General features: G+C 44.8%; 15 non-coding genes across 15 annotated transcripts; 7 read left to right on the top strand and 8 right to left on the bottom strand.

The window, feature by feature from the left end:
- Positions 1-1,073: 1,073 nt before the first annotated feature.
- On the bottom strand, positions 1,074-1,155 carry trnas-uga (transfer RNA serine (anticodon UGA)). Its single transcript has one exon. It is a non-coding gene; the product is annotated as a tRNA-Ser (tRNA).
- A 1,817-nt stretch (positions 1,156-2,972) lies between these two features.
- On the top strand, positions 2,973-3,046 carry trnat-cgu (transfer RNA threonine (anticodon CGU)). The gene has a single exon. It is a non-coding gene; the product is annotated as a tRNA-Thr (tRNA).
- Positions 3,047-4,252: 1,206 nt separating this feature from the next.
- On the bottom strand, positions 4,253-4,333 carry trnas-uga (transfer RNA serine (anticodon UGA)). The gene has a single exon. It is a non-coding gene; the product is annotated as a tRNA-Ser (tRNA).
- Positions 4,334-6,291: 1,958 nt separating this feature from the next.
- On the top strand, positions 6,292-6,365 carry trnat-agu (transfer RNA threonine (anticodon AGU)). The gene has a single exon. It is a non-coding gene; the product is annotated as a tRNA-Thr (tRNA).
- Positions 6,366-7,571: 1,206 nt separating this feature from the next.
- trnas-uga (transfer RNA serine (anticodon UGA)) lies at positions 7,572-7,653 on the bottom strand. The gene has a single exon. It is a non-coding gene; the product is annotated as a tRNA-Ser (tRNA).
- Positions 7,654-9,468: 1,815 nt separating this feature from the next.
- trnat-agu (transfer RNA threonine (anticodon AGU)) lies at positions 9,469-9,542 on the top strand. The gene has a single exon. It is a non-coding gene; the product is annotated as a tRNA-Thr (tRNA).
- A 1,206-nt stretch (positions 9,543-10,748) lies between these two features.
- Positions 10,749-10,830, bottom strand: trnas-uga (transfer RNA serine (anticodon UGA)). Its single transcript has one exon. It is a non-coding gene; the product is annotated as a tRNA-Ser (tRNA).
- Positions 10,831-12,790: 1,960 nt separating this feature from the next.
- On the top strand, positions 12,791-12,864 carry trnat-agu (transfer RNA threonine (anticodon AGU)). Its single transcript has one exon. It is a non-coding gene; the product is annotated as a tRNA-Thr (tRNA).
- Positions 12,865-14,070: 1,206 nt separating this feature from the next.
- trnas-uga (transfer RNA serine (anticodon UGA)) lies at positions 14,071-14,152 on the bottom strand. Its single transcript has one exon. It is a non-coding gene; the product is annotated as a tRNA-Ser (tRNA).
- A 1,960-nt stretch (positions 14,153-16,112) lies between these two features.
- Positions 16,113-16,186, top strand: trnat-agu (transfer RNA threonine (anticodon AGU)). The gene has a single exon. It is a non-coding gene; the product is annotated as a tRNA-Thr (tRNA).
- Positions 16,187-17,392: 1,206 nt separating this feature from the next.
- Positions 17,393-17,474, bottom strand: trnas-uga (transfer RNA serine (anticodon UGA)). Its single transcript has one exon. It is a non-coding gene; the product is annotated as a tRNA-Ser (tRNA).
- Positions 17,475-19,434: 1,960 nt separating this feature from the next.
- Positions 19,435-19,509, top strand: trnat-agu (transfer RNA threonine (anticodon AGU)). The gene has a single exon. It is a non-coding gene; the product is annotated as a tRNA-Thr (tRNA).
- Positions 19,510-20,715: 1,206 nt separating this feature from the next.
- Positions 20,716-20,797, bottom strand: trnas-uga (transfer RNA serine (anticodon UGA)). Its single transcript has one exon. It is a non-coding gene; the product is annotated as a tRNA-Ser (tRNA).
- Positions 20,798-22,755: 1,958 nt separating this feature from the next.
- On the top strand, positions 22,756-22,830 carry trnat-agu (transfer RNA threonine (anticodon AGU)). The gene has a single exon. It is a non-coding gene; the product is annotated as a tRNA-Thr (tRNA).
- A 1,206-nt stretch (positions 22,831-24,036) lies between these two features.
- On the bottom strand, positions 24,037-24,118 carry trnas-uga (transfer RNA serine (anticodon UGA)). Its single transcript has one exon. It is a non-coding gene; the product is annotated as a tRNA-Ser (tRNA).
- Positions 24,119-24,463: the final 345 nt, after the last annotated feature.

Below are 24,463 nucleotides of genomic sequence, written 5' to 3'. Positions count from 1 at the left end.
ACCGCTTCTGTATTTCTGGCGGTGCTGATTTTGGACTCTTCATCAAAAATCCATGTTTCCTAAGCAGTGCCATGCGATACTTTGCAGAGCTCCAGTTGTTGATGTGTGGTGCCGTGCTCGTATAGTGATTAATAATCTGCATTCTGGCCGCAGCAACTTCGGCTCCAAACCGAAACATAACGCAGACTTTTCTTCCTTCCACAATCAATAGCTCTCCTTTACTTTCCCCCTTCAATTTCATTATAATTTTCCTGCGGTATTTCCTTAATCTAACATTCAATTTCAGCCACTTAAACTGCTAAGTGTGCTCTGCTACCACCACCCTTCCTGGGCCACATGTCCCATACGCCCCAATCTGAGTTGGTGCTTTGAAACCAGTCGATACATTTAGACCTGCGAGACCTCCCGACAGTCAAGCTCTGCGAAAGCAGAGCCGGCCTTCGGAACCAATGCAGCCCGATTCAGAAAATTCCTTGGGAAATGAAGCTTCAAACTTTTCAAACAAATCGTTTTATTGACATAATAATACAAGTTTTACAGAGAGAGACTTGTACAACCTCAGTGGTGCAACTCAAAACTCAGAATGTTCAATTCTTCTGCTTCGGGAGAGGGAGAGATGAATTATGAGTTGGTGTCCTCCTTGTTTTTTTTCTGGTCCGTCTTCCAGATCTCCACTCCGTTTGTCTGTCTCCTGGACTGTCTCCTGGAATGTGTTCTGCTTTTCACTTTAGAATGGCTGCTCTTGTACCATTGCTGCTGACAGAAACAAGCCTTCCAGTGACTTTCCATTCTCTCTCTCCCACGGTTACACAGACTGATGCTACCGGACAGCAGCGAGTGTATGGGAAGGTACCTCAGAGACTGTCGAGGCCTCCTTATCTGGAGCTTCCAGACAATCTGCAGATAACTTTTGGAATTCGGTCAGCAAACCTTCTTGAAGTAAGTGATCCAGTTGTCTCGGCAATCCTTTAGTTTCCTTAAAACCGGCATTGAAAATTCCAAAATCCTCCAAGAGGGAGCAGATTGAAGAAAATAACTTATTTGAAGTAGTTAATTATCATAATGAGATAGCCCGCTGAGAGCAGGGCTCGAACCTGCGCGGGGAAACCCCATTGGATTTCAAGTCCAACGCCTTTACCACTCGGCCATCGCAGCCGCGACAATGTCGGCTCCAAGATACTAAGTTCTCAAATCGCTGACCCTGTTTATTGTTGGCGATGACGGTTTCGTGATATTTAATTTGCTGCAAATTCAGCAAGTCCAGAAGAATCGCAGCGATCATTACAATAAAAGAAAACTTCCGATATTTAACGGTATGTAAGATGTTGAGAACAGTATGGAATATTCTGCAGGGTAATGAAAATAAACAGCTGAAACATTGTGTTCTGCTCCCACATGACACAGATCAGCCACAGCCTCTGCTCCTTGCCCGCCGGCTGCAGAAACCTTGTCTCCAGATTACAAACTGATTCTAGGTCGGAGATAAATATTCAGGGTAGAGCCTAAACGCAGCGGGTGGGATTAAATAATAAAGCAGTTATTTTAGACCAGAGACAGCGATAAATGTCCAATATTGCTCACATGCATCAATTTGTGAATCTGACATTAAATGGGTTTAAATACAGTGGGGGGATTTAAAGTAGATTCGGGGTCAATGGTTTCCAAGTTGATCTTTCCTGTGTCTCTCTTGCCTCTCTGCCCCCTTCCTCCCACAGGCTGCCGGTTTTTAAACCTTGTTTTAAATCTGCTGCTTGCTGGACCAGTGCATTCCACAGTCTCACAACCCTTTCTACAAATACCCTTTCAGTGCTTGACTTCTCTGCTTATTAGTTATGAATCACCTTGAGGTGCAATGGTGGCGATTGTGACGTCAGATTAAAAGGCAGGCTATTGGAAACACGTTGGAGTCACAGTTTCTTTTGCACAGAATTGAAACTGAAACTTTTAAGCTGGAATATTGTATTTGCTGCATCACAGTAAACAATATCGTGGTATAACTGTTGGCTTATTTGTTCCCCAGTGTCAGAGGAAGAGTTGTCTGATCCCCCCATTTATTTCATACTAGCTGGGGAGCCCGGCGTTGCCGGGGCTGTTTTGGGGCAGGCGGTTTAAATCGAGTGCCAGGCTTTGGGGCCCTGTCTGTGTCCCTTTGTGAATCTGGTGCTGGGCAACATTTTAAATCGAGTGGCAGGCTTAGGGCCCTGTCTGTGTCCCTGTATGTCTACCTTTTAAAAGGTTGAAAAATGAAAGTGAAAGTACTTATAAAACGTTTTTGGTAAATCTTATGTTACTTTTAAAAGAGATACTAACTTTGAAAGTCGTTATAGCTGGAAGCTGAAGTCATTTGAGCTGGAAGCTTAGTGAAAGAATGGCTGCCACATCCCCGAGATGAAAACGAATAGTCCCACCCACACACACACCGATTGGCCAACCATCAGGGGACCGTACTGTAGGATTGGTCAATCGTGACGGAACAGGATTGGTGGAACCTTGATGTCAGTCAATCAATGCTAGCAGATAATGAGTTTACTTTTGAAGGTTTTTTGCTGAAGGTTTTTTGCATAAGGGGCGAACACTTTTCGTCCGACTGAAAAGTAAATACGCTTAAAACCGTCTCTGAAGCGTAAGCTTTCTTTGGAGGTAACGCGCGCGTAGGTACGCCCTGTAACTTTCGAGCGCATAGCCCGACAGACGCACAGGCGATGACAGAATGACAGACAGAATGACAGACAGAATGACAGACAGAAGTACCGATTTATATATATAGATAAGACACAAACATAGGGTAATCATTCAGAATCACCTCACAGATTGACACTGAGATAAATTAAGCGGGAGATACAGAGAGCAATGGGACATATGGCGGAATGGACAAGAGAGCTGGAGAAATAAGAAACGGCCTGAGTCCAGAAGACAGTGACCGGAAGCTGATAGACATCAGTGAGTGGGGGCGAGAAATTGTGCCAGCATTCGGTCCCGTGGCTTAGCTGGTCAAAATGTCTGTCTCGTAAACAGGAGATCTTGGGTTCGATTCCCAGCGGGGCCTATTTTTATAGAATCTCCAGGGGTGAGTTTCTTCTCGTGTGAAAAGGCTACAATTCTTTTAAATGTAACTGTGCCTGCACCAGTTCCCATTCTGGATGAAGGCTCCAGTGGCTGCGAGGCCTCCGTTGAATTTCACCGCTTCTGTATTTCTGGCGGTGCTGATTTTGGACTCTTCATCAAAAATCCATGTTTCCTAAGCAGTGCCATGCGATGCTTTGCAGAGCTCCAGTTGTTGATGTGTGGTGCCGTGCTCGTATAGTGATTAATAATCTGCATTCTGGCCGCAGCAACTTCGGCTCCAAACCGAAACATAACGCAGACTTTTCTTCCTTTCACAATCAATAGCTCTCCTTTACTTTCCCCCTTCAATTTCATTATAATTTTCCTGCGGTATTTCCTTAATCTAACATTCACTTTCAGCCACTTAAACTGCTAAGTGTGCTCTGCTACCACCACTCTTCCTGGGCCACATGTCCCATACGCCCCAATCTGAGTTGGTGCTTTGAAACCAGTCGATACATTTAGACCTGCGAGACCTCCCGACAGTCAAGCTCTGCGAAAGCAGAGCCGGCCTTCGGAACCAATGCAGCCCGATTCAGAAAATTCCTTGGGAAATGAAGCTTCAAACTTTTCAAACAAATCGTTTTATTGACATAATAATACAAGTTTTACAGAGAGAGACTTGTACAACCTCAGTGGTGCAACTCAAAACTCAGAATGTTCAATTCTTCTGCTTCGGGAGAGGGAGAGATGAATTATGAGTTGGTATCCTCCTTGTTTTTTTTCTGGTCAGTCTTCCAGATCTCCACTCCGTTTGTCTGTCTCCTGGACTGTCTCCTGGAATGTGTTCCGCTTTTCACTTTAGAATGGCTGCTCTTGTACCATTGCTGCTGACAGAAACAAGTCTTCCAGTGACTTTCCATTCTCTCTCTCCCACGGTTACACAGACTGATGCTACCGGACAGCAGCGAGTGTATGGGAAGTTACCTCAGAGACTGTCGAGGCCTCCTTATCTGGAGCTTCCAGACAATCTGCAGATAACTTTTGGAATTCGGTCAGCAAACCTTCTTGAAGTAAGTGATCCAGTTGTCTCGGCAATCCTTTAGTTTCCTTAAAACCGGCATTGAAAATTCCAAAATCCTCCAAGAGGGAGCAGATTGAAGATAATAAATTATTTGAAGTAGTTAATTATCATAATGAGATAGCCCGCTGCGAGCAGGGCTCGAACCTGCGCGGGAAACCCCATTGGATTTCAAGTCCAACGCCTTAACCACTCGGCCATCGCAGCCGCGACAATGTCGGCTCCAAGATACTAAGTTCTCAAATCGCTGACCCTGTTTATTGTTGGCGATGACGGTTTCGTGATATTTAATTTGCAGCAAATGCAGCAAGTCCAGAAGAATCGCAGCGATCATTACAATAAAAGAAAACTTCCGATATTTAACGGTATGTAAGATGTTGAGAACAGTATGGAATATTCTGCAGGGTAATGAAAATAAACAGCAGAAACATTGTGTTCTGCTCCCACATGACACAGATCAGCCACAGCCTCTGCTCCCTGCCCGCCGGCTGCAGAAACCTTGTCTCCAGATTACAAACTGATTCTAGGTCGGAGATAAATATTCAGGGTAGAGCCTAAACGCAGCGGGTGGGATCAAATAATAAAGCAGTTATTTTAGACCAGAGACAGCGATAAATGTCCTATATTGCTCACATGCATCAATTTGTGAATCTGACATTAAATGGGTTTAAATACAGTGGGGGGATTTAAAGTAGATTCGGGGTCAATAGTTTCCAAGTTGATCTTTCCTGGGTCTCTCTTGCCTCTCTGCCCCCTTCCTCCCACAGGCTGCCGGTTTTTAAACCTTGTTTTAAATCTGCTGCTTGCTGGACCAGTGCATTCCACAGTCTCACAACCCTTTCTACAAATACCCTTTCAGTGCTTGACTTCTCTGCTTATTAGTTATGAATCACCTTGAGGTGCAATGGTGGCGATTGTGACGTCAGATAAAAGGCAGGCTATTGGAAACACGTTGGAGTCACAGTTTCTTTTGCACAGAATTGAAACTGAAACTTTTAAGCTGGAATATTGTATTTGCTGCATCACAGTAAACAATATCGTGGTATAACTGTTGGCTTATTTGTTCCCCAGTGTCAGAGGAAGAGTTGTCTGATCCCCCCATTTATTTCATACTAGCTGGGGAGCCCGGCGTTGCCGGGGCTGTTTTGGGGCAGGCGGTTTAAATCGAGTGCCAGGCTTTGGGGCCCTGTCTGTGTCCCTTTGTGAATCTGGTGCTGGGCAACATTTTAAATCGAGTGGCAGGCTTTAGGGCCCTGTGTGTGTCCCTGTCTGTCTACCTTTTAAAAGCTTGCAAAATGAAAGTGAAACTACTTATGGCTTTGGGGCCCTGTCTGTGTCCCTTTGTGAATCTGGTGCTGGGCAACATTTTAAATCGAGTGGCAGGCTTAGGGCCCTGTCTGTGTCCCTGTATGTCTACCTTTTAAAAGGTTGGAAAATGAAAGTGAAAGTACTTATAAAACGTTTTTAGTAAATCTTATGTTACTTTTAAAAGAGATACTAACTTTGAAAGTCGTTATAGCTGGAAGCTGAAGTCATTTGAGCTGGAAGCTTAGTGAAAGAATGGCTGCCACATCCCCGAGATGAAAACGAATAGTCCCGCCCACACACACACCGATTGGCCAACCATCAGGGGACCGTACTGTAGGATTGGTCAATCGTGACGGAACACGATTGGTGGAACCTTGATGTCAGTCAATCAATGCTAGCAGATAATGAGTTTAATTTTGAAGGTTTTTGCTGAAGGTTTTTTGCATAAGGCGCGAACACTTTTCGTCCGACTGAAAAGTAAATACGCTTAAAACCGTCTCTGAAGCGTAAGCTCTCTTTGGAGGTAACGCGCGCGTAGGTACGCCCTGTAACTTTCGAGCGCATAGCCCGACAGACGCACAGGCGATGACAGAATGACAGACAGAATGACAGACAGAATGACAGACAGAAGTACCGATTTATATATATAGGTAAGACACAAACATAGGGTAATCATTCAGAATCACCTCACAGATTGACACTGAGATAAATTAAGCGGGAGACACAGAGAGTAATGGGACATATGGCGGAATGGACAAGAGAGCTGGAGAAATAAGAAACGGCCTGAGAGTCCAGAAGACAGTGACCGGAAGCTGATAGACATCAGTGAGTGGGGGCGAGAAATTGTGCCAGCATTCGGTCCCGTGGCTTAGCTGGTCAAAGCGTCTGTCTAGTAAACAGGAGATCCTGGGTTCGTTTCCCAGCGGGGCCTATTTTTATAGAATCTCCAGGTGTGAGTTTCTTCTCGTGTGAAAAGGCTACAATTCTTTTAAATGTAACTGTGCCTGCACCAGTTCCCATTCTGGATGAAGGCTCCAGTGGCTGCGAGGCCTCCGTTGAATTTCACCGCTTCTGTATTTCTGGCGGTGCTGATTTTGGACTCTTCATCAAAAATCCATGTTTCCTAAGCAGTGCCATGCGATACTTTGCAGAGCTCCAGTTGTTGATGTGTGGTGCCGTGCTCGCATAGTGATTAATAATCTGCATTCTGGCCGCAGCAACTTCGGCTCCAAACCGAAACATAACGCAGACTTTTCTTCCTTCCACAATCAATAGCTCTCCTTTACTTTCCCCCTTCAATTTCATTATAATTTTCCTGCGGTATTTCCTTAATCTAACATTCACTTTCAGCCACTTAAACTGCTAAGTGTGCTCTGCTACCACCACTCTTCCTGGGCCACATGTCCCATACGCCCCAATCTGAGTTGGTGCTTTGAAACCAGTCGATACATTTAGACCTGCGAGTCCTCCCGACAGTCAAGCTCTGCGAAAGCAGAGCCGGCCTTCGGAACCAATGCAGCCCGATTCAGAAAATTCCTTGGGAAATGAAGCTTCAAACTTTTCAAACAAATCGTTTTATTGACATAATAATACAAGTTTTACAGAGAGAGACTTGTACAACCTCAGTGGTGCAACTCAAAACTCAGAATGTTCAATTCTTCTGCTTCGGGAGAGGGAGAGATGAATTATGAGTTGGTGTCCTCCTTGTTTTTTTTCTGGTCAGTCTTCCAGATCTCCACTCCGTTTGTCTGTCTCCTGGACTGTCTCCTGGAATGTGTTCTGCTTTTCACTTTAGAATGGCTGCTCTTGTACCATTGCTGCTGACAGAAACAAGCCTTCCAGTGACTTTCCATTCTCTCTCTCCCACGGTTACACAGACTGATGCTACCGGACAGCAGCGAGTGTATGGGAAGGTACCTCAGAGACTGTCGAGGCCTCCTTATCTGGAGCTTCCAGACAATCTGCAGATAACTTTTGGAATTCGGTCAGCAAACCTTCTTGAAGTAAGTGATCCAGTTGTCTCGGCAATCCTTTAGTTTCCTTAAAACCGGCATTGAAAATTCCAAAATCCTCCAAGAGGGAGCAGATTGAAGATAATAAATTATTTGAAGTAGTTAATTATCATAATGAAATAGCCCGCTGCGAGCAGGGCTCGAACCTGCGCGGGGAAACCCCATTGGATTTCAAGTCCAACGCCTTAACCACTCGGCCATCGCAGCCGCGAAAATGTCGGCTCCAAGATACTAAGTTCTCAAATCGCTGACCCTGTTTATTGTTGGCGATGACGGTTTCGTGATATTTAATTTGCTGCAAATTCAGCAAGTCCAGAAGAATCGCAGCGATCATTACAATAAAAGAAAACTTCCGATATTTAACGGTATGTAAGATGTTGAGAACAGTATGGAATATTCTGCAGGGTAATGAAAATAAACAGCAGAAACATTGTGTGATTAAGCAGTTATTTTAGACCAGAGACAGCGATAAATGTCCTATATTGCTCACATGCATCAATTTGTGAATCTGACATTAAATGGGTTTAAATACAGTGGGGGGATTTAAAGTAGATTCGGGGTCAATAGTTTCCAAGTTGATCTTTCCTGGGTCTCTCTTGCCTCTCTGCCCCCTTCCTCCCACAGGCTGCCGGTTTTTAAACCTTGTTTTAAATCTGCTGCTTGCTGGACCAGTGCATTCCACAGTCTCACAACCCTTTCTACAAATACCCTTTCAGTGCTTGACTTCTCTGCTTATTAGTTATGAATCACCTTGAGGTGCAATGGTGGCGATTGTGACGTCAGATAAAAGGCAGGCTATTGGAAACACGTTGGAGTCACAGTTTCTTTTGCACAGAATTGAAACTGAAACTTTTAAGCTGGAATATTGTATTTGCTGCATCACAGTAAACAATATCGTGGTATAACTGTTGGCTTATTTGTTCCCCAGTGTCAGAGGAAGAGTTGTCTGATCCCCCCATTTATTTCATACTAGCTGGGGAGCCCGGCGTTGCCGGGGCTGTTTTGGGGCAGGCGGTTTAAATCGAGTGCCAGGCTTTGGGGCCCTGTCTGTGTCCCTTTGTGAATCTGGTGCTGGGCAACATTTTAAATCGAGTGGCAGGCTTTAGGGCCCTGTGTGTGTCCCTGTCTGTCTACCTTTTAAAAGCTTGCAAAATGAAAGTGAAACTACTTATGGCTTTGGGGCCCTGTCTGTGTCCCTTTGTGAATCTGGTGCTGGGCAACATTTTAAATCGAGTGGCAGGCTTAGGGCCCTGTCTGTGTCCCTGTATGTCTACCTTTTAAAAGGTTGGAAAATGAAAGTGAAAGTACTTATAAAACGTTTTTAGTAAATCTTATGTTACTTTTAAAAGAGATACTAACTTTGAAAGTCGTTATAGCTGGAAGCTGAAGTCATTTGAGCTGGAAGCTTAGTGAAAGAATGGCTGCCACATCCCCGAGATGAAAACGAATAGTCCCGCCCACACACACACCGATTGGCCAACCATCAGGGGACCGTACTGTAGGATTGGTCAATCGTGACGGAACACGATTGGTGGAACCTTGATGTCAGTCAATCAATGCTAGCAGATAATGAGTTTAATTTTGAAGGTTTTTGCTGAAGGTTTTTTGCATAAGGCGCGAACACTTTTCGTCCGACTGAAAAGTAAATACGCTTAAAACCGTCTCTGAAGCGTAAGCTCTCTTTGGAGGTAACGCGCGCGTAGGTACGCCCTGTAACTTTCGAGCGCATAGCCCGACAGACGCACAGGCGATGACAGAATGACAGACAGAATGACAGACAGAATGACAGACAGAAGTACCGATTTATATATATAGGTAAGACACAAACATAGGGTAATCATTCAGAATCACCTCACAGATTGACACTGAGATAAATTAAGCGGGAGACACAGAGAGTAATGGGACATATGGCGGAATGGACAAGAGAGCTGGAGAAATAAGAAACGGCCTGAGAGTCCAGAAGACAGTGACCGGAAGCTGATAGACATCAGTGAGTGGGGGCGAGAAATTGTGCCAGCATTCGGTCCCGTGGCTTAGCTGGTCAAAGCGTCTGTCTAGTAAACAGGAGATCCTGGGTTCGTTTCCCAGCGGGGCCTATTTTTATAGAATCTCCAGGTGTGAGTTTCTTCTCGTGTGAAAAGGCTACAATTCTTTTAAATGTAACTGTGCCTGCACCAGTTCCCATTCTGGATGAAGGCTCCAGTGGCTGCGAGGCCTCCGTTGAATTTCACCGCTTCTGTATTTCTGGCGGTGCTGATTTTGGACTCTTCATCAAAAATCCATGTTTCCTAAGCAGTGCCATGCGATACTTTGCAGAGCTCCAGTTGTTGATGTGTGGTGCCGTGCTCGCATAGTGATTAATAATCTGCATTCTGGCCGCAGCAACTTCGGCTCCAAACCGAAACATAACGCAGACTTTTCTTCCTTCCACAATCAATAGCTCTCCTTTACTTTCCCCCTTCAATTTCATTATAATTTTCCTGCGGTATTTCCTTAATCTAACATTCACTTTCAGCCACTTAAACTGCTAAGTGTGCTCTGCTACCACCACTCTTCCTGGGCCACATGTCCCATACGCCCCAATCTGAGTTGGTGCTTTGAAACCAGTCGATACATTTAGACCTGCGAGACCTCCCGACAGTCAAGCTCTGCGAAAGCAGAGCCGGCCTTCGGAACCAATGCAGCCCGATTCAGAAAATTCCTTGGGAAATGAAGCTTCAAACTTTTCAAACAAATCGTTTGATTGACATAATAATACAAGTTTTACAGAGAGAGACTTGTACAACCTCAGTGGTGCAACTCAAAACTCAGAATGTTCAATTCTTCTGCTTCGGGAGAGGGAGAGATGAATTATGAGTTGGTGTCCTCCTTGTTTTTTTTCTGGTCAGTCTTCCAGATCTCCACTCCGTTTGTCTGTCTCCTGGACTGTCTCCTGGAATGTGTTCTGCTTTTCACTTTAGAATGGCTGCTCTTGTACCATTGCTGCTGACAGAAACAAGCCTTCCAGTGACTTTCCATTCTCTCTCTCCCACGGTTACACAGACTGATGCTACCGGACAGCAGCGAGTGTATGGGAAGGTACCTCAGAGACTGTCGAGGCCTCCTTATCTGGAGCTTCCAGACAATCTGCAGATAACTTTTGGAATTCGGTCAGCAAACCTTCTTGAAGTAAGTGATCCAGTTGTCTCGGCAATCCTTTAGTTTCCTTAAAACCGGCATTGAAAATTCCAAAATCCTCCAAGAGGGAACAGATTGAAGAAAATTAATTATTTGAAGTAGTTAATTATCATAATGAGATAACCCGCTGCGAGCAGGGCTCGAACCTGCGCGGAGAAACCCCATTGGATTTCAAGTCCAACGCCTTAACCACTCGGCCATCGCAGCCGCGACAATGTCGGCTCCAAGATACTAAGTTCTCAAATCGCTGACCCTGTTTATGGTTGGCGATGACGGTATCGTGATATTTAATTTTCTGCAAATTCAACAAGTCCAGAAGAATCGCAGCGATCATTACAATAAAAGAAAACTTCCGATATTTAACGGTATGTAAGGTGTTGAGAACAGTATGGAATATTCTGCAGGGTAATGAAAATAAACAGCAGAAACATTGTGTTCTGCTCCCACATGACACAGATCAGCCACAGCCTCTGCTCCCTGCCCGCCGGCTGCAGAAACCTTGTCTCCAGATTACAAACTGATTCTAGGTCGGAGATAAATATTCAGGGTAGAGCCTAAACGCAGCGGGTGGGATCAAATAATAAAGCAGTTATTTTAGACCAGAGACAGCGATAAATGTCCTATATTGCTCACATGCATCAATTTGTGAATCTGACATTAAATGGGTTTAAATACAGTGGGGGGATTTAAAGTAGATTCGGGGTCAATAGTTTCCAAGTTGATCTTTCCTGTGTCTCTCTTACCTCTCTGCCCCCTTCCTCCCACAGGCTGCCGGTTTTTAAACCTTGTTTTAAATCTGCTGCTTGCTGGAGCAGTGCATTCCACAGTCTCACAACCCTTTCTACAAATACCCTTTCAGTGCTTGACTTCTCTGCTTATTAGTTATGAATCACCTTGAGGTGCAATGGTGGCGATTGTGACGTCAGATTAAAAGGCAGGCTATTGGAAACACGTTGGAGTCACAGTTTCTTTTGCACAGAATTGAAACTGAAACTTTTAAGCTGGAATATTGTATTTGCTGCATCACAGTAAACAATATCGTGGTATAACTGTTGGCTTATTTGTTCCCCAGTGTCAGAGGAAGAGTTGTCTGATCCCCCCATTTATTTCATACTAGCTGGGGAGCCCGGCGTTGCCGGGGCTGTTTTGGGGCAGGCGGTTTAAATCGAGTGCCAGGCTTTGGGGCCCTGTCTGTGTCCCTTTGTGAATCTGGTGCTGGGCAACATTTTAAATCGAGTGGCAGGCTTTAGGGCCCTGTGTGTGTCCCTGTCTGTCTACCTTTTAAAAGCTTGCAAAATGAAAGTGAAACTACTTATGACTTTGGGGCCCTGTCTGTGTCCCTTTGTGAATCTGGTGCTGGGCAACATTTTAAATCGAGTGGCAGGCTTAGGGCCCTGTCTGTGTCCCTGTATGTCTACCTTTTAAAAGGTTGAAAAATGAAAGTGAAAGTACTTATAAAACGTTTTTGGTAAATCTTATGTTACTTTTAAAAGAGATACTAACTTTGAAAGTCGTTATAGCTGGAAGCTGAAGTCATTTGAGCTGGAAGCTTAGTGAAAGAATGGCTGCCACATCCCCGAGATGAAAACGAATAGTCCCGCCCACACACACACCGATTGGCCAACCATCAGGGGACCGTACTGTAGGATTGGTCAATCGTGACGGAACAGGATTGGTGGAACCCTGATGTCAGTCAATCAATGCTAGCAGATAATGAGTTTAATTTTGAAGGTTTTTTGCTGAAGGTTTTTTGCATAAGGCGCGAACACTTTTCGTCCGACTGAAAAGTAAATACGCTTAAAACCGTCTCTGAAGCGTAAGCTTTCTTTGGAGGTAACGCGCGCGTAGGTACGCCCTGTAACTTTCGAGCGCATAGCCCGACAGACGCACAGGCGATGACAGAATGACAGACAGAATGACAGACAGAATGACAGACAGAAGTACCGATTTATATATATAGATAAGACACAAACATAGGGTAATCATTCAGAATCACCTCACAGATTGACACTGAGATAAATTAAGCGGGAGATACAGAGAGCAATGGGACATATGGCGGAATGGACAAGAGAGCTGGAGAAATAAGAAACGGCCTGAGAGTCCAGAAGACAGTGACCGGAAGCTGATAGACATCAGTGAGTGGGGGCGAGAAATTGTGCCAGCATTCGGTCCCGTGGCTTAGCTGGTCAAAGCGTCTGTCTAGTAAACAGGAGATCCTGGGTTCGATTCCCAGCGGGGCCTATTTTTATAGAATCTCCAGGGGTGAGTTTCTTCTCGTGTGAAAAGGCTACAATTCTTTTAAATGTAACTGTGCCTGCACCAGTTCCCATTCTGGATGAAGGCTCCAGTGGCTGCGAGGCCTCCGTTGAATTTCACCGCTTCTGTATTTCTGGCGGTGCTGATTTTGGACTCTTCATCAAAAATCCATGTTTCCTAAGCAGTGCCATGCGATACTTTGCAGAGCTCCAGTTGTTGATGTGTGGTGCCGTGCTCGTATAGTGATTAATAATCTGCATTCTGGCCGCAGCAACTTCGGCTCCAAACCGAAACATAACGCAGACTTTTCTTCCTTCCACAATCAATAGCTCTCCTTTACTTTCCCCCTTCAATTTCATTATAATTTTCCTGCGGTATTTCCTTAATCTAACATTCACTTTCAGCCACTTAAACTGCTAAGTGTGCTCTGCTACCACCACTCTTCCTGGGCCACATGTCCCATACGCCCCAATCTGAGTTGGTGCTTTGAAACCAGTCGATACATTTAGACCTGCGAGACCTCCCGACAGTCAAGCTCTGCGAAAGCAGAGCCGGCCTTCGGAACCAATGCAGCCCGATTCAGAAAATTCCTTGGGAAATGAAGCTTCAAACTTTTCAAACAAATCGTTTGATTGACATAATAATACAAGTTTTACAGAGAGAGACTTGTACAACCTCAGTGGTGCAACTCAAAACTCAGAATGTTCAATTCTTCTGCTTCGGGAGAGGGAGAGATGAATTATGAGTTGGTGTCCTCCTTGTTTTTTTTCTGGTCAGTCTTCCAGATCTCCACTCCGTTTGTCTGTCTCCTGGACTGTCTCCTGGAATGTGTTCTGCTTTTCACTTTAGAATGGCTGCTCTTGTACCATTGCTGCTGACAGAAACAAGCCTTCCAGTGACTTTCCATTCTCTCTCTCCCACGGTTACACAGACTGATGCTACCGGACAGCAGCGAGTGTATGGGAAGGTACCTCAGAGACTGTCGAGGCCTCCTTATCTGGAGCTTCCAGACAATCTGCAGATAACTTTTGGAATTCGGTCAGCAAACCTTCTTGAAGTAAGTGATCCAGTTGTCTCGGCAATCCTTTAGTTTCCTTAAAACCGGCATTGAAAATTCCAAAATCCTCCAAGAGGGAACAGATTGAAGAAAATTAATTATTTGAAGTAGTTAATTATCATAATGAGATAACCCGCTGCGAGCAGGGCTCGAACCTGCGCGGAGAAACCCCATTGGATTTCAAGTCCAACGCCTTAACCACTCGGCCATCGCAGCCGCGACAATGTCGGCTCCAAGATACTAAGTTCTCAAATCGCTGACCCTGTTTATGGTTGGCGATGACGGTATCGTGATATTTAATTTTCTGCAAATTCAACAAGTCCAGAAGAATCGCAGCGATCATTACAATAAAAGAAAACTTCCGATATTTAACGGTATGTAAGGTGTTGAGAACAGTATGGAATATTCTGCAGGGTAATGAAAATAAACAGCAGAAACATTGTGTTCTGCTCCCACATGACACAGATCAGCCACAGCCTCTGCTCCCTGCCCGCCGGCTGCAGAAACCTTGTCTCCAGATTACAAACTGATTCTAGGTCGGAGATAAATATTCAGGGTAGAGCCTAAACGCAGCGGGTGGGATCAAATAATAAAGCAGTTATTTTAGACCAGAGACAGCGATAAATGTCCTATATTGCTCACATGCATCAATTTGTGAATCTGACATTAAATGGGTTTAAATACAGTGGGGGGATTTAAAGTAGATTCGGGGTCAATAGTTTCCAAGTTGATCTTTCCTGTGTCTCTCTTACCTCTCTGCCCCCTTCCTCCCACAGGCTGCCGGTTTTTAAACCTTGTTTTAAATCTGCTGCTTGCTGGAGCAGTGCATTCCACAGTCTCACAACCCTTTCTACAAATACCCTTTCAGTGCTTGACTTCTCTGCTTATTAGTTATGAATCACCTTGAGGTGCAATGGTGGCGATTGTGACGTCAGATTAAAAGGCAGGCTATTGGAAACACGTTGGAGTCACAGTTTCTTTTGCACAGAATTGAAACTGAAACTTTTAAGCTGGAATATTGTATTTGCTGCATCACAGTAAACAATATCGTGGTATAACTGTTGGCTTATTTGTTCCCCAGTGTCAGAGGAAGAGTTGTCTGATCCCCCCATTTATTTCATACTAGCTGGGGAGCCCGGCGTTGCCGGGGCTGTTTTGGGGCAGGCGGTTTAAATCGAGTGCCAGGCTTTGGGGCCCTGTCTGTGTCCCTTTGTGAATCTGGTGCTGGGCAACATTTTAAATCGAGTGGCAGGCTTTAGGGCCCTGTGTGTGTCCCTGTCTGTCTACCTTTTAAAAGCTTGCAAAATGAAAGTGAAACTACTTATGACTTTGGGGCCCTGTCTGTGTCCCTTTGTGAATCTGGTGCTGGGCAACATTTTAAATCGAGTGGCAGGCTTAGGGCCCTGTCTGTGTCCCTGTATGTCTACCTTTTAAAAGGTTGAAAAATGAAAGTGAAAGTACTTATAAAACGTTTTTGGTAAATCTTATGTTACTTTTAAAAGAGATACTAACTTTGAAAGTCGTTATAGCTGGAAGCTGAAGTCATTTGAGCTGGAAGCTTAGTGAAAGAATGGCTGCCACATCCCCGAGATGAAAACGAATAGTCCCGCCCACACACACACCGATTGGCCAACCATCAGGGGACCGTACTGTAGGATTGGTCAATCGTGACGGAACAGGATTGGTGGAACCCTGATGTCAGTCAATCAATGCTAGCAGATAATGAGTTTAATTTTGAAGGTTTTTTGCTGAAGGTTTTTTGCATAAGGCGCGAACACTTTTCGTCCGACTGAAAAGTAAATACGCTTAAAACCGTCTCTGAAGCGTAAGCTTTCTTTGGAGGTAACGCGCGCGTAGGTACGCCCTGTAACTTTCGAGCGCATAGCCCGACAGACGCACAGGCGATGACAGAATGACAGACAGAATGACAGACAGAATGACAGACAGAAGTACCGATTTATATATATAGATAAGACACAAACATAGGGTAATCATTCAGAATCACCTCACAGATTGACACTGAGATAAATTAAGCGGGAGATACAGAGAGCAATGGGACATATGGCGGAATGGACAAGAGAGCTGGAGAAATAAGAAACGGCCTGAGAGTCCAGAAGACAGTGACCGGAAGCTGATAGACATCAGTGAGTGGGGGCGAGAAATTGTGCCAGCATTCGGTCCCGTGGCTTAGCTGGTCAAAGCGTCTGTCTAGTAAACAGGAGATCCTGGGTTCGATTCCCAGCGGGGCCTATTTTTATAGAATCTCCAGGGGTGAGTTTCTTCTCGTGTGAAAAGGCTACAATTCTTTTAAATGTAACTGTGCCTGCACCAGTTCCCATTCTGGATGAAGGCTCCAGTGGCTGCGAGGCCTCCGTTGAATTTCACCGCTTCTGTATTTCTGGCGGTGCTGATTTTGGACTCTTCATCAAAAATCCATGTTTCCTAAGCAGTGCCATGCGATACTTTGCAGAGCTCCAGTTGTTGATGTGTGGTGCCGTGCTCGTATAGTGATTAATAATCTGCATTCTGGCCGCAGCAACTTCGGCTCCAAACCGAAACATAACGCAGACTTTTCTTCCTTCCACAATCAATAGCTCTCCTTTACTTTCCCCCTTCAATTTCATTATAATTTTCCTGCGGTATTTCCTTAATCTAACATTCACTTTCAGCCACTTAAACTGCTAAGTGTGCTCTGCTACCACCACTCTTCCTGGGCCACATGTCCCATACGCCCCAATCTGAGTTGGTGCTTTGAAACCAGTCGATACATTTAGACCTGCGAGACCTCCCGACAGTCAAGCTCTGCGAAAGCAGAGCCGGCCTTCGGAACCAATGCAGCCCGATTCAGAAAATTCCTTGGGAAATGAAGCTTCAAACTTTTCAAACAAATCGTTTGATTGACATAATAATACAAGTTTTACAGAGAGAGACTTGTACAACCTCAGTGGTGCAACTCAAAACTCAGAATGTTCAATTCTTCTGCTTCGGGAGAGGGAGAGATGAATTATGAGTTGGTGTCCTCCTTGTTTTTTTTCTGGTCAGTCTTCCAGATCTCCACTCCGTTTGTCTGTCTCCTGGACTGTCTCCTGGAATGTGTTCTGCTTTTCACTTTAGAATGGCTGCTCTTGTACCATTGCTGCTGACAGAAACAAGCCTTCCAGTGACTTTCCATTCTCTCTCTCCCACGGTTACACAGACTGATGCTACCGGACAGCAGCGAGTGTATGGGAAGGTACCTCAGAGACTGTCGAGGCCTCCTTATCTGGAGCTTCCAGACAATCTGCAGATAACTTTTGGAATTCGGTCAGCAAACCTTCTTGAAGTAAGTGATCCAGTTGTCTCGGCAATCCTTTAGTTTCCTTAAAACCGGCATTGAAAATTCCAAAATCCTCCAAGAGGGAACAGATTGAAGAAAATTAATTATTTGAAGTAGTTAATTATCATAATGAGATAACCCGCTGCGAGCAGGGCTCGAACCTGCGCGGAGAAACCCCATTGGATTTCAAGTCCAACGCCTTAACCACTCGGCCATCGCAGCCGCGACAATGTCGGCTCCAAGATACTAAGTTCTCAAATCGCTGACCCTGTTTATGGTTGGCGATGACGGTATCGTGATATTTAATTTTCTGCAAATTCAACAAGTCCAGAAGAATCGCAGCGATCATTACAATAAAAGAAAACTTCCGATATTTAACGGTATGTAAGGTGTTGAGAACAGTATGGAATATTCTGCAGGGTAATGAAAATAAACAGCAGAAACATTGTGTTCTGCTCCCACATGACACAGATCAGCCACAGCCTCTGCTCCCTGCCCGCCGGCTGCAGAAACCTTGTCTCCAGATTACAAACTGATTCTAGGTCGGAGATAAATATTCAGGGTAGAGCCTAAACGCAGCGGGTGGGATCAAATAATAAAGCAGTTATTTTAGACCAGAGACAGCGATAAATGTCCTATATTGCTCACATGCATCAATTTGTGAATCTGACATTAAATGGGTTTAAATACAGTGGGGGGATTTAAAGTAGATTCGGGGTCAATAGTTTCCAAGTTGATCTTTCCTGTGTCTCTCTTACCTCTCTGCCCCCTTCCTCCCACAGGCTGCCGGTTTTTAAACCTTGTTTTAAATCTGCTGCTTGCTGGAGCAGTGCATTCCACAGTCTCACAACCCTTTCTACAAATACCCTTTCAGTGCTTGACTTCTCTGCTTATTAGTTATGAATCACCTTGAGGTGCAATGGTGGCGATTGTGACGTCAGATTAAAAGGCAGGCTATTGGAAACACGTTGGAGTCACAGTTTCTTTTGCACAGAATTGAAACTGAAACTTTTAAGCTGGAATATTGTATTTGCTGCATCACAGTAAACAATATCGTGGTATAACTGTTGGCTTATTTGTTCCCCAGTGTCAGAGGAAGAGTTGTCTGATCCCCCCATTTATTTCATACTAGCTGGGGAGCCCGGCGTTGCCGGGGCTGTTTTGGGGCAGGCGGTTTAAATCGAGTGCCAGGCTTTGGGGCCCTGTCTGTGTCCCTTTGTGAATCTGGTGCTGGGCAACATTTTAAATCGAGTGGCAGGCTTTAGGGCCCTGTGTGTGTCCCTGTCTGTCTACCTTTTAAAAGCTTGCAAAATGAAAGTGAAACTACTTATGGCTTTGGGGCCCTGTCTGTGTCCCTTTGTGAATCTGGTGCTGGGCAACATTTTAAATCGAGTGGCAGGCTTAGGGCCCTGTCTGTGTCCCTGTATGTCTACCTTTTAAAAGGTTGAAAAATGAAAGTGAAAGTACTTATAAAACGTTTTTGGTAAATCTTATGTTACTTTTAAAAGAGATACTAACTTTGAAAGTCGTTATAGCTGGAAGCTGAAGTCATTTGAGCTGGAAGCTTAGTGAAAGAATGGCTGCCACATCCCCGAGATGAAAACGAATAGTCCCGCCCACACACACACCGATTGGCCAACCATCAGGGGACCGTACTGTAGGATTGGTCAATCGTGACGGAACAGGATTGGTGGAACCTTGATGTCAGTCAATCAATGCTAGCAGATAATGAGTTTAATTTTGAAGGTTTTTTGCTGAAGGTTTTTTGCATAAGGCGCGAACACTTTTCGTCCGACTGAAAAGTAAATACGCTTAAAACCGTCTCTGAAGCGTAAGCTTTCTTTGGAGGTAACGCGCGCGTAGGTACGCCCTGTAACTTTCGAGCGCATAGCCCGACAGACGCACAGGCGATGACAGAATGACAGACAGAATGACAGACAGAATGACAGACAGAAGTACCGATTTATATATATAGATAAGACACAAACATAGGGTAATCATTCAGAATCACCTCACAGATTGACACTGAGATAAATTAAGCGGGAGATACAGAGAGCAATGGGACATATGGCGGAATGGACAAGAGAGCTGGAGAAATAAGAAACGGCCTGAGAGTCCAGAAGACAGTGACCGGAAGCTGATAGACATCAGTGAGTAGGGGCGAGAAATTGTGTCAGCATTCGGTCCCGTGGCTTAGCTGGTCAAAGCGTCTGTCTAGTAATACAGGAGATCCTGGGTTCGATTCCCAGCGGGGCCTATTTTTATAGAATCTCCAGGGGTGAGTTTCTTCTCGTGTGAAAAGGCTACAATTCTTTTAAATGTAACTGTGCCTGCACCAGTTCCCATTCTGGATGAAGGCTCCAGTGGCTGCGAGGCCTCCGTTGAATTTCACCGCTTCTGTATTTCTGGCGGTGCTGATTTTGGACTCTTCATCAAAAATCCATGTTTCCTAAGCAGTGCCATGCGATACTTTGCAGAGCTCCAGTTGTTGATGTGTGGTGCCGTGCTCGTATAGTGATTAATAATCTGCATTCTGGCCGCAGCAACTTCGGCTCCAAACCGAAACATAACGCAGACTTTTCTTCCTTCCACAATCAATAGCTCTCCTTTACTTTCCCCCTTCAATTTCATTATAATTATCCTGCGGTATTTCCTTAATCTAACATTCACTTTCAGCCACTTAAACTGCTAAGTGTGCTCTGCTACCACCACTCTTCCTGGGCCACATGTCCCATACGCCCCAATCTGAGTTGGTGCTTTGAAACCAGTCGATACATTTAGACCTGCGAGACCTCCCGACAGTCAAGCTCTGCGAAAGCAGAGCCGGCCTTCGGAACCAATGCAGCCCGATTCAGAAAATTCCTTGGGAAATGAAGCTCCAAACTTTTCAAACAAATCGTTTTATTGACATAATAATACAAGTTTTACAGAGAGAGACTTGTACAACCTCAGTGGTGCAACTCAAAACTCAGAATGTTCAATTCTTCTGCTTCGGGAGAGGGAGAGATGAATTATGAGTTGGTGTCCTCCTTGTTTTTTTTCTGGTCAGTCTTCCAGATCTCCACTCCGTTTGTCTGTCTCCTGGACTGTCTCCTGGAATGTGTTCTGCTTTTCACTTTAGAATGGCTGCTCTTGTACCATTGCTGCTGACAGAAACAAGCCTTCCAGTGACTTTCCATTCTCTCTCTCCCACGGTTACACAGACTGATGCTACCGGACAGCAGCGAGTGTATGGGAAGGTACCTCAGAGACTGTCGAGGCCTCCTTATCTGGAGCTTCCAGACAATCTGCAGATAACTTTTGGAATTCGGTCAGCAAACCTTCTTGAAGTAAGTGATCCAGTTGTCTCGGCAATCCTTTAGTTTCCTTAAAACCGGCATTGAAAATTCCAAAATCCTCCAAGAGGGAGCAGATTGAAGAAAATAAATTATTTGAAGTAGTTAATTATCATAATGAGATAGCCCGCTGCGAGCAGGGCTCGAACCTACGCGGAGAAACCCCATTGGATTTCAAGTCCAACGCCTTAACCACTCGGCCATCGCAGCCGCGAAAATGTCGGCTCCAAGATACTAAGTTCTCAAATCGCTGACCCTGTTTATTGTTGGCGATGACGGTTTCGTGATATTTAATTTGCTGCAAATTCAGCAAGTCCAGAAGAATCGCAGCGATCATTACAATAAAAGAAAACTTCCGATATTTAACGGTATGTAAGATGTTGAGAACAGTATGGAATATTCTGCAGGGTAATGAAAATAAACAGCAGAAACATTGTGTTCTGCTCCCACATGACACAGATCAGCCACAGCCTCTGCTCCTTGCCCGCCGGCTGCAGAAACCTTGTCTCCAGATTACAAACTGATTCTAGGTCGGAGATAAATATTCAGGGTAGAGCCTAAACGCAGCGGGTGGGATCAAATAATAAAGCAGTTATTTTAGACCAGAGACAGCGATAAATGACCTATATTGCTCACATGCATCAATTTGTGAATCTGACATTAAATGGGTTTAAATACAGTGGGGGGATTTAAAGTAGATTCGGGGTCAATAGTTTCCAAGTTGATCTTTCCTGTGTCTCTCTTACCTCTCTGCCCCCTTCCTCCCACAGGCTGCCGGTTTTTAAACCTTGTTTTAAATCTGCTGCTTGCTGGACCAGTGCATTCCACAGTCTCACAACCCTTTCTACAAATACCCTTTCAGTGCTTGACTTCTCTGCTTATTAGTTATGAATCACCTTGAGGTGCAATGGTGGCGATTGTGACGTCAGATTAAAAGGCAGGCTATTGGAAACACGTTGGAGTCACAGTTTCTTTTGCACAGAATTGAAACTGAAACTTTTAAGCTGGAATATTGTATTTGCTGCATCACAGTAAACAATATCGTGGTATAACTGTTGGCTTATTTGTTCCCCAGTGTCAGAGGAAGAGTTGTCTGATCCCCCCATTTATTTCATACTAGCTGGGGAGCCCGGCGTTGCCGGGGCTGTTTTGGGGCAGGCGGTTTAAATCGAGTGCCAGGCTTTGGGGCCCTGTCTGTGTCCCTTTGTGAATCTGGTGCTGGGCAACATTTTAAATCGAGTGGCAGGCTTTAGGGCCCTGTGTGTGTCCCTGTCTGTCTACCTTTTAAAAGCTTGCAAAATGAAAGTGAAACTACTTATGACTTTGGGGCCCTGTCTGTGTCCCTTTGTGAATCTGGTGCTGGGCAACATTTTAAATCGAGTGGCAGGCTTAGGGCCCTGTCTGTGTCCCTGTATGTCTACCTTTTAAAAGGTTGAAAAATGAAAGTGAAAGTACTTATAAAATGTTTTTGGTAAATCTTATGTTACTTTTAAAAGAGATACTAACTTTGAAAGTCGTTATAGCTGGAAGCTGAAGTCATTTGAGCTGGAAGCTTAGTGAAAGAATGGCTGCCACATCCCCGAGATGAAAACGAATAGTCCCGCCCACACACACCGATTGGCCAACCATCAGGGGACCGTACTGTAGGATTGGTCAATCGTGACGGAACAGGATTGGTGGAACCTTGATGTCAGTCAATCAATGCTAGCAGATAATGAGTTTAATTTTGAAGGTTTTTTGCTGAAGGTTTTTTGCATAAGGCGCGAACACTTTTCGTCCGACTGAAAAGTAAATACGCTTAAAACCGTCTCTGAAGCGTAAGCTTTCTTTGGAGGTAACGCGCGCGTAGGTACGCCCTGTAACTTTCGAGCGCATAGCCCGACAGACGCACAGGCGATGACAGAATGACAGACAGAATGACAGACAGAATGACAGACAGAAGTACCGATTTATATATATAGATAAGACACAAACATAGGGTAATCATTCAGAATCACCTCACAGATTGACACTGAGATAAATTAAGCGGGAGATACAGAGAGCAATGGGACATATGGCGGAATGGACAAGAGAGCTGGAGAAATAAGAAACGGCCTGAGAGTCCAGAAGACAGTGACCGGAAGCTGATAGACATCAGTGAGTAGGGGCGAGAAATTGTGTCAGCATTCGGTCCCGTGGCTTAGCTGGTCAAAGCGTCTGTCTAGTAATACAGGAGATCCTGGGTTCGATTCCCAGCGGGGCCTATTTTTATAGAATCTCCAGGGGTGAGTTTCTTCTCGTGTGAAAAGGCTACAATTCTTTTAAATGTAACTGTGCCTGCACCAGTTCCCATTCTGGATGAAGGCTCCAGTGGCTGCGAGGCCTCCGTTGAATTTCACCGCTTCTGTATTTCTGGCGGTGCTGATTTTGGACTCTTCATCAAAAATCCATGTTTCCTAAGCAGTGCCATGCGATACTTTGCAGAGCTCCAGTTGTTGATGTGTGGTGCCGTGCTCGTATAGTGATTAATAATCTGCATTCTGGCCGCAGCAACTTCGGCTCCAAACCGAAACATAACGCAGACTTTTCTTCCTTCCACAATCAATAGCTCTCCTTTACTTTCCCCCTTCAATTTCATTATAATTTTCCTGCGGTATTTCCTTAATCTAACATTCACTTTCAGCCACTTAAACTGCTAAGTGTGCTCTGCTACCACCACTCTTCCTGGGCCACATGTCCCATACGCCCCAATCTGAGTTGGTGCTTTGAAACCAGTCGATACATTTAGACCTGCGAGACCTCCCGACAGTCAAGCTCTGCGAAAGCAGAGCCGGCCTTCGGAACCAATGCAGCCCGATTCAGAAAATTCCTTGGGAAATGAAGCTTCAAACTTTTCAAACAAATCGTTTTATTGACATAATAATACAAGTTTTACAGAGAGAGACTTGTACAACCTCAGTGGTGCAACTCAAAACTCAGAATGTTCAATTCTTCTGCTTCGGGAGAGGGAGAGATGAATTATGAGTTGGTGTCCTCCTTGTTTTTTTTCTGGTCAGTCTTCCAGATCTCCACTCCGTTTGTCTGTCTCCTGGACTGTCTCCTGGAATGTGTTCTGCTTTTCACTTTAGAATGGCTGCTCTTGTACCATTGCTGCTGACAGAAACAAGCCTTCCAGTGACTTTCCATTCTCTCTCTCCCACGGTTACACAGACTGATGCTACCGGACAGCAGCGAGTGTATGGGAAGGTACCTCAGAGACTGTCGAGGCCTCCTTATCTGGAGCTTCCAGACAATCTGCAGATAACTTTTGGAATTCGGTCAGCAAACCTTCTTGAAGTAAGTGATCCAGTTGTCTCGGCAATCCTTTAGTTTCCTTAAAACCGGCATTGAAAATTCCAAAATCCTCCAAGAGGGAGCAGATTGAAGAAAATAAATTATTTGAAGTAGTTAATTATCATAATGAGATAGCCCGCTGCGAGCAGGGCTCGAACCTACGCGGAGAAACCCCATTGGATTTCAAGTCCAACGCCTTAACCACTCGGCCATCGCAGCCGCGAAAATGTCGGCTCCAAGATACTAAGTTCTCAAATCGCTGACCCTGTTTATTGTTGGCGATGACGGTTTCGTGATATTTAATTTGCTGCAAATTCAGCAAGTCCAGAAGAATCGCAGCGATCATTACAATAAAAGAAAACTTCCGATATTTAACGGTATGTAAGATGTTGAGAACAGTATGGAATATTCTGCAGGGTAATGAAAATAAACAGCAGAAACATTGTGTTCTGCTCCCACATGACACAGATCAGCCACAGCCTCTGCTCCTTGCCCGCCGGCTGCAGAAACCTTGTCTCCAGATTACAAACTGATTCTAGGTCGGAGATAAATATTCAGGGTAGA

The sequence above is a fragment of the Somniosus microcephalus genome, unplaced genomic scaffold, assembly GCF_052327205.1.
Source record: "Somniosus microcephalus isolate GS21.2 unplaced genomic scaffold, FLI_Smic_1.0 unresolved_chr1, whole genome shotgun sequence".
Classification (NCBI taxonomy): Eukaryota; Metazoa; Chordata; class Chondrichthyes; order Squaliformes; family Somniosidae; genus Somniosus; species Somniosus microcephalus.
This window is presented reverse-complemented; position numbering and strand designations above follow the sequence as displayed.